Here is a 14674-nt window from a genome sequence, read left to right as displayed (position 1 = left end):
ATGTGCATAAAGCTTGTATAGAAGCACACTTACTCTTTTTCCAGTGCTTCTTTGTCCACTCACAGCAGGAGGCCTATATGAATGATAGAGACATGGTCAGAAGGAGATAAAAGGATGCTGCACATCAACAAAACTATCATATCCATCATTGAGGCATATTTCAGATAGGAACGTAACATTTTCTCACCGCACGTACCCTCCAGTTATTCTCCAGTGATTTTTCTTTTTTAAAAAAAGTTTCTGCATTGCCGGGTATAAAATATAAAGCAGCAGTCAGGAGAACTGTTTGACTGTCTTTGGTGAAGATACAGCATGTAACCTCAGCCTGAACACATCCTCTCCGGAGTGTTTAACAAAGGCCTCTTTTGTGTTTTCCTCCAGAGACAAACAAAGCATTATCGCATTGCTCTGATGCTATACCTGAAGCATATTATGATATTATCACAGTGGAGTAGATGGATGATATAAGCAGCACAGAACCTTCCAGTACACATAGTTCTGTACAGGCTGAAACCTGTAAGCAGGAAGACTAATGGGTCTCCAAACTGTGGAGAGTTGTTGTGTTTTAATGCCACAGTATTGTCAGGGTGCAACGAAGAATTGAAATGAATTCAACAGAGGAAATGGAGATGCGGGGAGCCAGCAGGTACACGGTCACAGTCCAGCCCACAGGGGAAGTAGTTTTGGTAGCACAGGCGGCTGAAAATACAGCACTGCTAGAAATTTAAATGAGTTTCTGTTGAAGTCGCCCTCAGTTGTTTGAAAGTTAGAGCTTAAGTTCTGATTGGATGGAAATAAATCTTCGTCCGAGTGCACACAGTGTTTCTCATTTACTCGGACACATTTCTCGAAAGGTTCGCGCTCTCATTAAAACGGACTCTCAGTTGTGTCCAACCGGCCTGGAATTAAATGCTGTTTTCAGCTTTTTAACAACCAGGTACGTGATCTGTTGATATGAGGAGTCATTCAGAGACACACGAACAAAACTGCTGATGGTAGAACAGCAGAAAAGAAAGTTTAGTTTGTTTCATCAGCTTAATTCTCTGTGCCATACGTCTCCATCATTGTTCAAATAATAGTGGGCGACATTTTTCTTCATTACGGTGTCGCAAAAACTCACCGAAAGTGTATTAATTCGCACCTGAAAATAGTCCCCTGTATATGTACAATTTCCTCCTGTTGTAGTAATATTTGCTAAGAACTGCAGTGCACACATGTTTTAGGAAAGAGAAAGAGAGATTAACACAGCACTAGGCAGGCCACATTTTCTCCTTATTGCCCAATATCACCAATTTACCTCAAAGGGCCTTACAAGCATACAACACTCTGTGGACCACTGAGTCCCCCGAAAACAAAGAACCCTGAGGAGGAGCAAAAGAGGGGGTATCACAAGAGGAGTCTGACAAAGTTATGGATAGATTGTAATCATATGTCTCCAGAGAGGATGTTGATCAACTCCAGGTGTCGCCAAACAGACCTGAACCACATGACCTCCTCTCCACCATGGAGACCTGGAAGAGGACAGACTCCACAGACCCAGACCAGATAAGAGCAAAGTTCAACCACATCATTCACTGAGAGGGAAACAAACACACAGCGGGAGAGAGAAGGACAACATGGACACAACTGAGAGACCGAGAGACAGAGGGAGAGGGGGAGAGGCCGAATCTACTGGAGGAGGAAGCTCCAGATCCGAACATCTGGAATTTCCCATCATAGCCTTTGTGCCTCTGCGGGTAATGCAAACGCTGCACCTCGCCACCTTTGTGAACAAAGAGTCATGCAAAAAAGGATATCAAGCCAAGCTGCGTGAGCCCCGTATAGCTTTGCAAATCAACATGATTTGTATATGAAGAATTTTATTGATAGTAAACACGGAGAGGACACCCAACCGAATAAACTGTGACGTTCAAGCCCATTTAAATTCAAACTTAAAGCCCAGCAGCCTGGTGATGCGTTTCCCAAAACTGATACTCTCCAGCAAATTTTAGGTGTCCTTCTTGCATTAAAATCTAGTTTTGTCTGAAAAGTTGACATTTTGAAGGCAGGATATCAGCTGACACACAGCGACGCCGCAGAGCTGCAGGATTTCAGAGAAGTCCTGAAGTTCAGCTCTGCAGTAAAGCAGGACGAGTGTGCTGTGGAGCTGTCATCTCTCATCATTTATCTGTCAAATGTCAAAACCTTTCTACCGCAGACTGCTTGTGTGCTGCAGCATCAACCAAACACACATATTCATGCACACATTTACATACTAGCTCTATTTGACCCTCTCTCTCTGAGACTTTCTCCTTAAAACTAGATTAAATTATTCATCGTCATTCCTGCAAAGCTGTGCTTCAAATTCATCATTCATTGAGCCCGCCAGGAGACACTCGATAATATTCACCAGCAGTTTTCCAAGCCAATGAGGCCGCCCATCTGCTCGTGGCAGATAACCAAAATTTGAAAGATAGCCATTGGAGATAAACATGTCAGTTAATTTAAATTTCCAGATGCAAAATATCAGATATGATGCTGTGATTTGTAGCATATCCAGCTTTATTAAAGCAAACTTGCCTTTAAAGTCAGTAAAAACATCTAAATGTGCACACAGACACACCAGGACGGCCAGCCTGAACTTAATTTTTACCAACATTTCCCAGAAATTTTGCATTTAGTATCTCAGAAATAAATGAAACACGCTTTCCATCCTCTGCATGATATGTTCGGTATCCCTGGAAACTCTAAGATTTTGACTAGAAACTAAAGAAGCAGTTCGACATTTTGGGAAACTTTTTCCAAGATTTAGATGAAAAGATAACCATTCTCATATCTGTACATTAAATACTACATGAAGCTTCCAGCAGCAGACTCAGGCGGTGGGACACCAGCATGCAGGATGTTGTGATGCATTTGTGGTGAAACAGTTCCAAACACTTTTCTATATGGCACATCATTGCTTTCTCTACTAGAGGGTCACCTATTAGTGCACTTTATCACGTTTTCTCCTCTGGAAAGGCACCGGAAAGGGCACTTCATCATGTTTTATTTACTACAGAGGGATCTTTTTGCTGAGTTTTTTCTACCATCAGGGCACCAGTGCAGGACAATCCCTGGTGTCAGGCCACTCGTGCTGAAAGTGAATGAGTACTTCCCAAAATGTATGTTTGTTTTTGATGTATTTCTCGGATATGAGTCACCCGGAACAGAAGTCTTCTTACTGAATGAAACAGGGACTTAACAGAGATCTCTATTCGTAAATCTCCCTTTTGTTCTCCTCCTCTTCACCAACCTCTGCTCCATCCAGGGCATACCTCTCTCTGCAAAGCAGGGAAGGTCACCTTTGGCCATCTGCTTTGTATTCAATTGAGGAACGAGAGAAATATATGTGAAAAGAGGCTTTTTGAATTCTGAATGACAGTGCTTTCAAAGGCAGCGTGAGAGCTTCTTGCCATGGTGATTGTACCAAATATACAGAATTGCATGCAATTTTCTTTGCAAAAGAAATGAAAAGCTTTGTTGACTTGGCCCAAAAGCATATTCACTGATTACAAATGTAAACAAAAGCATAAAGACCGCAGAAAAATCTAATTTTCAGCTATAACTCAGGATTCACACCTCATATTCATCAGAAGTTACTGATTTTCATGGTGTGTTTCCACAAACGCAGAAACAAAAAGGACACTGCACGGATCAGACACAATGACACACCTCTGTGCACGTGTTTATTTGTGCAAATGTGCATCCAGGGTGTTTTAAACTGCTTTTTGTGTCACATTTCCACGAGCTCTGCTATATTAGATGTCAACTCAGGCCTAAGCATTCGTGTGTAACATCCTCTGCCAAGAAGACATTAAAATAATTGCAGAAGGGTGGTTTTATCACTCATTATGCTCACCTGCCTCTTAAACTGTCTCGTGTGCACTTAGATTTAATAAGTCAATACTTTATATCCATGTTTGTGAATAAAAAGAAAAGGCTATTCAATAACCCCACAGAGTCTCGACAAGTGTTGTCATTTAAATAGCATCTACAGCATATATTACTCTGTATATTACTTTTTATCATTTTACATGTTTTTGCTCAAAATATTTATGCATATCCCATATATGCATATGCATATTTATATAGTGCTATGAATGGCAGCAGGTACTTGTGAGGAATATAAAGGAAACATCAATATTCCTCTTTGGTGACCCTGAACTACATTCATATTCAAGCCATGTCCGACTGACATAATCATCATCATCACTAAAGTGTTTGAAGGTGTGTGAGTTGGCTGCATCCTAGTGCTGTAGCTTAGGCTATAAGATGAAACTGTCAGCTGACAATAAGACGTGTACGTGTACAGGTTACATGATGCAGTGGTTCAAATTTCCCTTAAATATAGAGTTGAAGATGTCTAAATGATGACTTCACTTTCTCATACCCGCCAAAAGATCTCCAAATGGTTAAGTCACTATTGTCAAAGTAATACATCAAACAAAGTCGTGTCTTGGATGCACACAATATTGCACCAAAAGTTAACATATTTCATGTTTCATATGCACAATGCATTGACAAACAGACAACAGAAGTCATCAGAAGCACCTTAAATCTGTTCTGACGCTGATAAGGAGCCAATTAAATGAAGCCCAAATTGCTGTAATATTGTCAATTTTCTTTCATTTCAACAATTTTAGCTTCCCTTCCCTTCGTCAGATCAGACATGAAGGTGTTTCTGATGGCTTATAAAACTGTAAACTAGCATCATAACTGTCTGATCTCCTTAAAGGACAAATATGAAAATATGAATCATTGTGTTTTCATTGCCTCAGAATGAGCTCTTTATGTCTACACAGGGAGCGGGTTTGGAGTCAGCCATGTTGGACCGCCATGTTAATACAGCAGTGCAGAGCAGACCAACCAAACACTGGATGTTTTTTGCGAGTTTCACAGCCACCATTGGTTCTCCTACATGCTTGGAAAAGGAGGGGCGAGACGTGTCGAATTCAGTTGGTTGTGATCTGCAACCTCGCTGCTAGATGCCACTAGATCCTACGCACTGGTCCTTCAACCCTTCAGCGTGACATCCTGCGCTCTCCCATCTCAGAATAGAGTTAAAAAGACCTCAGCTGTCTGCAGAGCGTGTCTCCTGACATGCCCCCTTCCTCCAGAATAACCTTCCTGCTGATATCAGACAGCCGGACTCTGTTGGGGAGTTGTTATCCAAACTTATCTTTGGGTTAGCTGCTTATTATTGATCGCCTTGTACCTGTTTTCATTATGCTTCAGGCAGGCCAGTCTCAGTCTCAATGAATCTATTCAGCCTGGTGCTTATAGTCCATGTTCGTCCTGCAGATGAGAACACTGCAGACTTTGTGAAAACCACGGCATCTCTCCAACCCTCTGACTCTTTCTCTCTCTATGTCTCTCCTCCTTGTCCTCTCTTTCATTCTGATGGACATGGGCTGTCCTGGGAAATCTCTCTCTCCTGGCTGTTGGTGCCTTATTCCAGGTGTTTGAATCTGGATCTTTGTCCTTCAGGAGATTCGGTCCCTCCTCTTCTCTCTCTCCTACTGTGTGTTTGTTTCCCTCTCAGCGTGAGTGATGTGCTTGAACTTTTCTCTTGTCAGTCTGTGTTGTCTGTCCTCTTTCAGGTCTCCATGGGGGACAGGAGGTCAAGCGGCTCAGGTCTGTCTGGCAACACCTGAAGGTGCTCAACATCATCCTGGATCCATATGTTTTATATATGACTACATTTTATAAATATAGGAAATGTCAATTTTGTGTTTGATTGTCTATTGTGTAATTTTACTAGACCCCTCCAGTGCTTCACAGTCCCAGGGTTGAGCGCTCCAGTCTTCAGAGGCAACTGTCTAATGGTGGGATGAGACACACACACAGCAAGCCCTCAAAAGTTATTCCACGCTGATTGTCATCATGTCTGCCCCCCCCCCCACCACCACCTCCACCGCAATCAGCGATCACAGAGCCAGTTAAAGCTGCCAAGCTGAAGCTCAGTCAGACTGCTGAACTGTTAAACAACAATAGCCGCAGACATCATCCCTCAGGTGTCTGTCACAAATGAGACTGATCCCATGCCGCCTCCTTAAATGCGCCGGTGATCTGACACAGCCGGTGGTCAGACTCATCGTATCAATCGCACACCATCTGGTACCTCGGTGATCTTGAATTTGTCAAGGTTCATCCTCAGCCAGTCTGCTCTACCGTCACAGAATCCCTCCAGCTGAAATTAGCTCTTTTTATTGTCAGATCTTTGGCTAACAATTAATGATCTGTCATCCTGGCATCGGACATAATGAGCCCGAAGCTCCATGCAATGGTGAAGGGATGACCCGCCCTGCTCTGCCTCTGATTGGCTTCCCCTGTGTCATTCTTACCATAACGAACCAACCGTCACTCCTCATGCCTCAACCTGGTCCTTATGAACAAACTAGCAATGACTTGTCGCCAGGATAAAATCACATTCATAAGAAATTTTTATGAAATACTGGAAAGTCTTTAAATATCTTCTGCCCTTCAGGATCGAACATGTGAGAACTTCTTGTTGTTTTATTCACGGTTCAGAATATTTGACGAGACAGACGAAAGGAAGGTTAATCCGTTGCTTGTGATTCTAACTACGATTATTTCCCTCTGACTTGTTTTATGGTGCCTTTGATAATAAATTGAGCCTCATTCAGTCTCTGCTCACCCCCCACCCTAATGCTACTACCCATGACTCATACCCTTGTTGGTTTCCATGGCTACGCTCACGTCTGTCTGACCAAGTGGAGGGTAGAGCACATCAATAAACTAATAACTGTCTCCTTCCCCTCCTCTCCATCCTGTCTTCCTGCCCATTATCCTTTCACCTCCCCTCACATCGCCCCTTTCCTCAGGTCCTCTCGTCCACACCTGAAACCTCTGACACTAATGACTTGCTCTGGAAATTAATTTCGGCAGGTTATTATTAACAAAAGGTCAAAAAAAAAAAAAAGAAAAAGAAAAAAGGTGCTGCGAAGGATTTGCAGCTGAACTCTTTACACACCATACCCCTCTGTGTGGTGTTTGGTCACATGACCTCATGGTCCAAAGCATCAGTTGATTTATTTGCCAGAGTAAAGGTAAAGGCTTATAGGCAGGCAAGAGTACAAGAAGGCAAACAAGTAGGGTCAGCTTGAGTTCTGGTGGCTTGAAAGGAAAATCACAAAGAAACAACTACGACAATCTGGCAAATAGCTGCAGGGCTGATGAGGCAATGAGCTGCAGGTGAGCAGAGAAGGTCAGGCAAGCAGAGCAGACGAGGGAAGTGGGAACAGGCGTGTAGGTGGGTGGGGCAGATAGGTGATGGGGAAAGGCGGGCAAGTCAGAGGGCATGTGGTGGACTGATGGAAAATGGCAGTGAAGGGATGTGGATGGATGGAGAGACAGACTCTTACTGTAAGCCATTCATGGTAACTTTCACAAGGGAGTAATCAAAGAGGAAAGAGCACAATGAACTCCAACTGCTCAGCAAGGCAACTGCACGGAGCCCTGTTGTTGTTTGCAAAGCAGCTTTCCTCATAGGCAGCACGATATCCGATTATTTTAACAGAATTATTTATTTAAACAATGTGAGTGTGTTTGGTTGCTCTGCAAACAGACGCACCACCAGCTCTTCTGCTGTGTATCAAACCAGCTGCTCAGGGAGTGTTTGTTCTGATATTAAACCGCGCTGCTGTTTCCACATCAACCAGGACTGCAGTCTCACGTATCACTGCTTTAAAGATCCCCTCCAGACGTCTTTTTTACAAAATACTCTGTTCTGAATTAGAGTTTGTGTCTGACGGAGTTTTTCCTCAATTAATTTAGAAATTCCCTGATGACTCCTTCTGCTCCTTCTATACATCTATTAACATGCGACACCATTCTCGGGGGATGTTAACTGGATGTGTCAGATCATTTCAAACTGGACCATTACTGGCTCCTCACTAGCTGTAAGGAGCCAATAAAACCCTGCGCAGACATGCACGTTAAATCCAGGTTGGTGTGAAAGCAGCTCTCCGGTGTGAAACTGCATCATTCTGCAGAAGCTCAAACATCCAAGCGAAGTCACATTTGTGAGTGCTTCTGTCATTGTACATCACTGCCTCACAGTGTTGGTGAGTTTCTGATTATGGTTTCCGCCTCACTGATTGATGTTCGTACAATTTCCGACTGGACCTCCTGCTCATCTCCTTCCCTCTCCTCCCTTTGCCTTTTTTTTTTTTTTTTTTTTTTTTTCCAGTATCTGGATTTTCCAGCTTTTTACATCCTCCAGCTCTGCCAAACCATCACCTACCCAAAGATTACGACATGAAATTGCCTTATAGATGTAAAAAAATCTATACTTTCCCAACAATCATTTTTTCTCCTCTCTCAGCTCCTCCTCTCTCACTTCCATCAACCCTCAGAGATTCTTAATGCCTCGCTGCAGATTGTGAGGAAATTCTTCTTCGTGTGTTACTCACAGGTAGTGTAACACGTGTCTGTGTAGAAGGATTGAAGTGTGGAAACCAGACAGCCTGAGTGCCTGCAGGCGAACAAGTGAGTGGGAGGTGATGATTGTAAATTTTATCATCTGGTCTAAATAAACGCAGAAAAATGTATTAAATTCAAATCAGTTTACTATATTTAAATCAGGCGACCGCTGAGGCTGAAAAATGAAGACAAGCTGGAAGTGGCAAAAACTGCAGTGCCTCGAATGGCCACTTGAGGCTGGCTCCAAAAGTGAGTCGATCCCCATAGACCCCCATCTTAAAATGCCCAACTTTACAGCAGAAACGAACATGTTTACAGCCAGCTAATTTTCCCGTTCGTGACAACTGTGCAGGAGTGAACTCACTTGTTTAAACTATATTAGGGCTTAAAGTTACGCATAATTATGGGCATGGCTGCTTTGAGTGACAGCTAGGTTTCAATCAGCCCGCCACAGCACCGTCCACGCTCCACCTCCTTGCTGATATTTGTTAGGCACCTCCAAGATAACTGAAACACCGACACTGAGCCTCACAGCGGCTCTTCAGAGACACAGGGGTGACGTCACAGGGACTGCGTTCATGTTTTATGCAGTCTATGATTTAATACAGTGAAAGTCACACATTATTCCTTTCTCCGTATTCTTGCATGCGTTCATGCTGACAAGAATACGCGAATCATTTGAAGTCATCTCACACAATTGCCTGCGGACGCGAGGAAAACGGCAAGAGAGCTTTTCTCTTAGTTTTTCTCCATTTTCCGCACATTCCTTCTGTCGCTTTTGTACAACCAAGTACAATTCCATGAATGCCTGTGAGGAGAGACTGTGCTGACGTGTGTGCTGTCATCCCCGTTCATACAGATATAAAAAAAAAACTCCAAACACAAAAGATACTGAATTCTCGGCCATGACGGCTTTCCTGTCCTTCAAGTGTGCCATAATATTTTCTCCATAAAAAATGATCCAGTTTCACGCAAATCGGTGAATAAAGTTAGAAAGTTGTGTTTTTGTTCACTAATCAGTGAGGCCCAGCTCCCAGAAACACTCTCTGGAGGGGTCCTCCTCTTTATCTTTATATCTGCATGGTTGTGTCAGAAAAATTCAAGACCTACACCCCCAAGAGCAGGATGAGTGCATTTTTTGTGTTTCCAGGCTTCAAGTTTCAATGTCAAAAGTTGGTTTTGGTCTTTGGTAGCATAAAGTGCGCTTTATGGAATAACACTGATGAGGTTAAACAGGCAGCACATGTATGAGAACATTTATATCTTTACTTTTCTGTTACCCTCAAAGAACCCCAACTTATTCTGGCCTACAGTGAATTGATTTTTCCACACTTTCAAACATCCCTGGAGACCCCCACCCACTAGTCTCATCAAAACAAACAAGCTATCTGTTCGTTTAGTGACACGGTTACGCTCCCTTTGCTATCGCCTCTGCTCAACTGTAACCTCAGCACAAGTCTCTCTGAAAAGCGTCCCCACTGTGTAATTAAAAAGCCTAATTAAAACCAGAGGGGTGATCTTCCTGTCTGCCCACTCAGAGCGGAGGGAGGGACGGGGGAGGCAGGTGCGAGAAACCTCTCGAGGCTGTCGGTGGCGTGACAGACCGAAGTGGTGGGACCGCTGAGTTGATCGCTGTCTGCCTCTGTGTTCGCTGCAACAGCCTCTTTAAGTCCTGACAAACTAATTAACTACTTCATGAGGGAAACATCTCCTGCAAAGGAAGTTGGACGTGAAGCCAGGTGCAGCCCCTCGGCACAGAAACCCCCACAGGCCCACTCAAACCACATTCGTAGCTTCACTGAGCTGCTGGGTTTGTTGTCCTCACACCTCGCAGTCTTTGTACAAGAACAAGAGCCTCCTCCATTGTGTCTAAACATGCTAGCATCACTTTCTGTTAAGGCGATAAGTTTTAACTAAAGGTTTTGCTGATGGTTACTGTAGAACTTATTAATGCTTTGATGAGACAAGATATAACTTAATTAATGCCATGCCGGGGAAATCATGTAATCACAGACAGCAGTAGTAGGGAGAATAAAGAGTAAAGAAGGAGATGTAGAAGAAAAAATCTGTAATGTTGCATCTTGATATTAGCAGAATATTTTGGAAATGGTTTGGAAATCAAAAACAGGTAATTCACAGAAAACGCATCAATGTTTCCAGGGTCCAAATTTCATTGGCTGGATTCGGTGATTAGCCTAGCTTAGCATGAAGTAATTCGCATATTGCACTTTTGTTTCATCTGTATAGAAGCAGCAATGATGTGGTTTTACAGGCAATTATGAGCTGCAACTGTTTGTTGACAGTAAGAGTTCATCCAGTGCAGCGTCTCCGGTGGTTGACAGGCAACCTCACCATGATGACAAGGCTGATGACGTGGCCCAGCCGACAAATAGTTTCCCATCATGACAGCTGTACTGATCAACTCGTCTGACTCTTGGAAAAGCAGTTTGCAAAATGGTGAACGATTGCTTTATGGCATCAACTTCTTTAATTACAGATGACTAATTTGCTGCTGGCATACAAGAAAGAAAGACAACCCAAGACCCTTTCTTAATGACTTCATATTTCACGGCATCCTCGATGGCTTTTGGGACATTTGAATCAATGATGACTCACAAGCATTTACGATGACAGCCCCATCACGCAGATATCAAAGCGTTGTTCAAGCTGAATTCTCAACAGTGCTTTCTGTCAGGTTTACTGAAGATGACGAGGACTGTGGAGCTCTTCATCCACAGAGGGGGAGAATTTAAACATCCTCGTGTGAAATATTAACGCAGGAGCCGTTTGAACCGAGCTGTTTGATGTATTTCTCCAGTAACTCAACACAGCACTTTGTCCCATGATGCATACACACAAACAAACGCTCCACTGGCTTTTTTCTGTGCTTTTCACTGGATGTTTTATAAGATTTTAAAACTTTATTGTTTTGGTTGACATTCAGATTCTCTCAATTAAAGGCCTTTAAAAAAAAAATAAAAAAATCTCTACATCTTTATGTCTTGGTTTTATTGCTGTTTCCAGGGGACAGCTGGGCTCCATGCATATCTGCAGTGATCTTAAAAGAAGTGAAAACATATCAAACTCATCACAGGGGAGGAAACTATATGCATCTTGTTTTCCAGCAGAAAAAGAGATCAAAGTGACATGACAGCAAGACAATTACCTCCCTGCCGTATAATTAAGCACCAGAAACAAGCAAAAAGCAACAGCAGTGAACAAAGGGGAGCTGCAGCAGCACACAGTTCCTGACAGATTAATGTGCTAACCTGCCGTTCCATCAATATCACATTATGCTGGTGAAATTAATCAGGCACTGCTTTTCCACTGTTTAAGCTCAGTTTTAGATTCTGGATTGACTAGCTGTTCTAACGAGGTCAGTCATTTAGAAGAAACACTGCCAATAAATAAAACAAGACTAGACAAAGAGAAGCACAAGCACATAAAGAAGAGATAAGAGTAATATCATGCAGATGGCCGCTGTCATCTGGCAGAGCGTCGTAGTTCCCCTTCCCATGATGAGCCTGACCTCTGCACAGTTACACTGAATGATCTATGTGTGTGTGACTATGCTAACATGCTGCTGTTCAGCAGGTATAAGGTTTACACGCTCACCGTCATAGTTTAATAAGTTAGCATGCTATCGGCTAATTAGCACTAATCACATAATAGCTAGAGCTGCTGCGATTTGATCACAAAACAAAGTGTTGAACAAATTAAAATCTAGACGAAGGTTCAGGTTGTTACAGTTCTTGAGGGGGCCATGAGTGTTTGGTCGCAGTTTCCATCAGGGATTTGCTGAGACGCTGTCATAAAGGATATGAGAAAATGGGGCTGCTGGTGGCTCTGGAGGAAAAGTCTCCAGGGGATCATCAAACATGTCATTTGGATTCATCCTCTGCAGATCATGAACCAAGACCGAGACCATCTGTACCAAAATTCGTGGCAATCCATCCAATAGCTGCTAACATATTTCAGTCTGGGCTGAAGTGGACTGAGCAGTGAGCAATGAGCGGTGACGAACACTAATGTTTCTGAGAGCTCTTCTAGACAGAAAATGTCTTCGTAATCTCCTAAATGCCAATGAAGGACCTCTTTAAATGTCACATGAAGCAGCAGATCTGAAGGACGGACGTATAATTTGAAATAATGGGACAGCAAAAGTCCAACTGGCATTACTGGAGCAGCACATTACGCCACAGAGAACAACACTGAGGAAATATGAGAGGAGGAATTGAGCTTTGTCATGTCGTCTGGATGGTGGAGCAGATCTTCCGATGACCACTGTCATGCACAGCTTTGGGGTATAAAGCCTGTGCATTTATGTTTAAAAACCTATGGCATCATAAAAATATTTCAACACAGCGAAGTGATGAAATCCACGATTAGACTTGTGAAGATCTCACCCAAACTCTGCACTTTTACTTTTTGGCCTGTTCGACACAAATTGCCGTTTTGATGCACGAACACATGACAAGGCGTGTTGTCAGGGGATCTGCGGGGCGTCTGAGAGGGTCCAGTGGTTATTGACCAGTGGTTCAGTGCGTTGTGTATTTACTCAGTCATAAAGTAGAGGCTCCTTCCTGAACGTCAAAGACAAAAAAAATCTATGCAAGCCGGTGGAAACAACCTGTTTGTATGTTTTGTTGATCCTTTGTAGGTTTCAGCTCATCTTCAGGTTTGTATTTTAGTTATATTACATTATATTAGATTATACCATAGTTTTATGTGACGTCACATATTTAACTTATTATTTCATGTATCTCTTATCTTTTAACCTCAGAGATGTTTTTTTTCTGCCACAAACACACTCATCTATCATCATATTCACTTCATCCCAGTCACGTATTTTGCATGTCATCGCCCTCGTGAAAATACGAGAAGTCGTGTTGTAACTGAACTGAACTGAACTGTAACTAATCAACAGCACTTTGGCTTTGATCACCTCTGATTTCCACAAATTTAACAATGAAAGTAATTCAGAGTGGAAAGTCTGACCTGAATGATCTTAATGGTTAAGTGTAATGTGTGTTCACAAATAACGATGGAAATCTCTCCACACCTTCAGCTGCATCGATTCGGATGAGCAGCCAACGACCTTTTGATTGAAGATTAGCAAAAGCAGAAGCACCGACAGAAGCTCTTACTGTTGTTTACCTATGTGTGCGTGTGTGTGTGTGTGTGTGTTTGTGTGTGTATGTGTGTGTGTACACTCATCAATAAAATGAGTCAGCATCCTTTGGCTTTATTGCCCTCATCTCTTCGGCTTGGCTGCGTAGGTGATTTGGAGAGACTCCCGGAAGCTGTTTTCCTGGAACACAGTTAGTCTGTGTGTGTGTGTGTGTGTGTGTGTGTGTGTGTGTGTGTGTGTGTGTGTGTGGACAAAAATGTAGTGGGACAGGCTGTTGTCTGTATAGGGATGACATTGTTGTAGGTGCCACCAGGAAAACTCTAGAGCTCATTGAAACATCTGTCTCTCACTTTGTCATTATAGTCCGAGTACTCTCTCTCTCTGTCTCTCTCTCTCTCTCTCTCTCTCTCTCTCTCTCTCTCTCTCTCCCTCTGTCTCTCTCTCTCTCTCTCTCTCTCTCTCTGTCTCTCTCTCTCTCTCTCTCTCTCTCTCTCTCTCCCTCTGTCTCTCTCTCTCTCTCTCTCTCTCTCTGTCTCTCTCTCTGTCTCTCTCTCTCTCTCTCTCTCTCTCTCTCTCTCTGTCTCTCTCTCTGTCTCTCTCTCTCTCTCTCTCAAGGAGCAGCTTAAGACTGGGAAAGATGTGGAATGCTGCAGAAACACCTGTTTGGAACATTCCACAGGTAAACAGGTTGATTGGTAACAGGTGATAGTGTCATGATTGGGTATGAAAGGGGCGTCCTGGAAAGGCTCAGTCGTTCACAAGCGAGAATGAAGTGAGGTTCACCACTTTGTGAACACATGATTGTATGAAATCACTATTAGTGAATGCAGTTTGTTTGCTAATGAATGCATCTTTGGAATTCAGGTTGTACGTCATTACTCTGCACCTGATGCAGCTGATGGCTTCTTCCTGTAATCTGACCTAAATGCCACAGTGGTGAAAAGGCTCTTCCACTCAGCACAAAGCCTGCATCATGTGCAGCCGATGTATTTAATGACTGAGGCGGTCGTTTACTGTAAGAAGTGCAGGAAAAAGGAGAGGACCTTCACTTTCTGTGCATGTTTTTCAATGTTTTTT

This window comes from Chaetodon auriga, chromosome 11 (genome assembly GCF_051107435.1).
Source record: "Chaetodon auriga isolate fChaAug3 chromosome 11, fChaAug3.hap1, whole genome shotgun sequence".
In the NCBI taxonomy this organism is placed as follows: domain Eukaryota; kingdom Metazoa; phylum Chordata; class Actinopteri; order Chaetodontiformes; family Chaetodontidae; genus Chaetodon; species Chaetodon auriga.
This window is presented reverse-complemented; position numbering follows the sequence as displayed.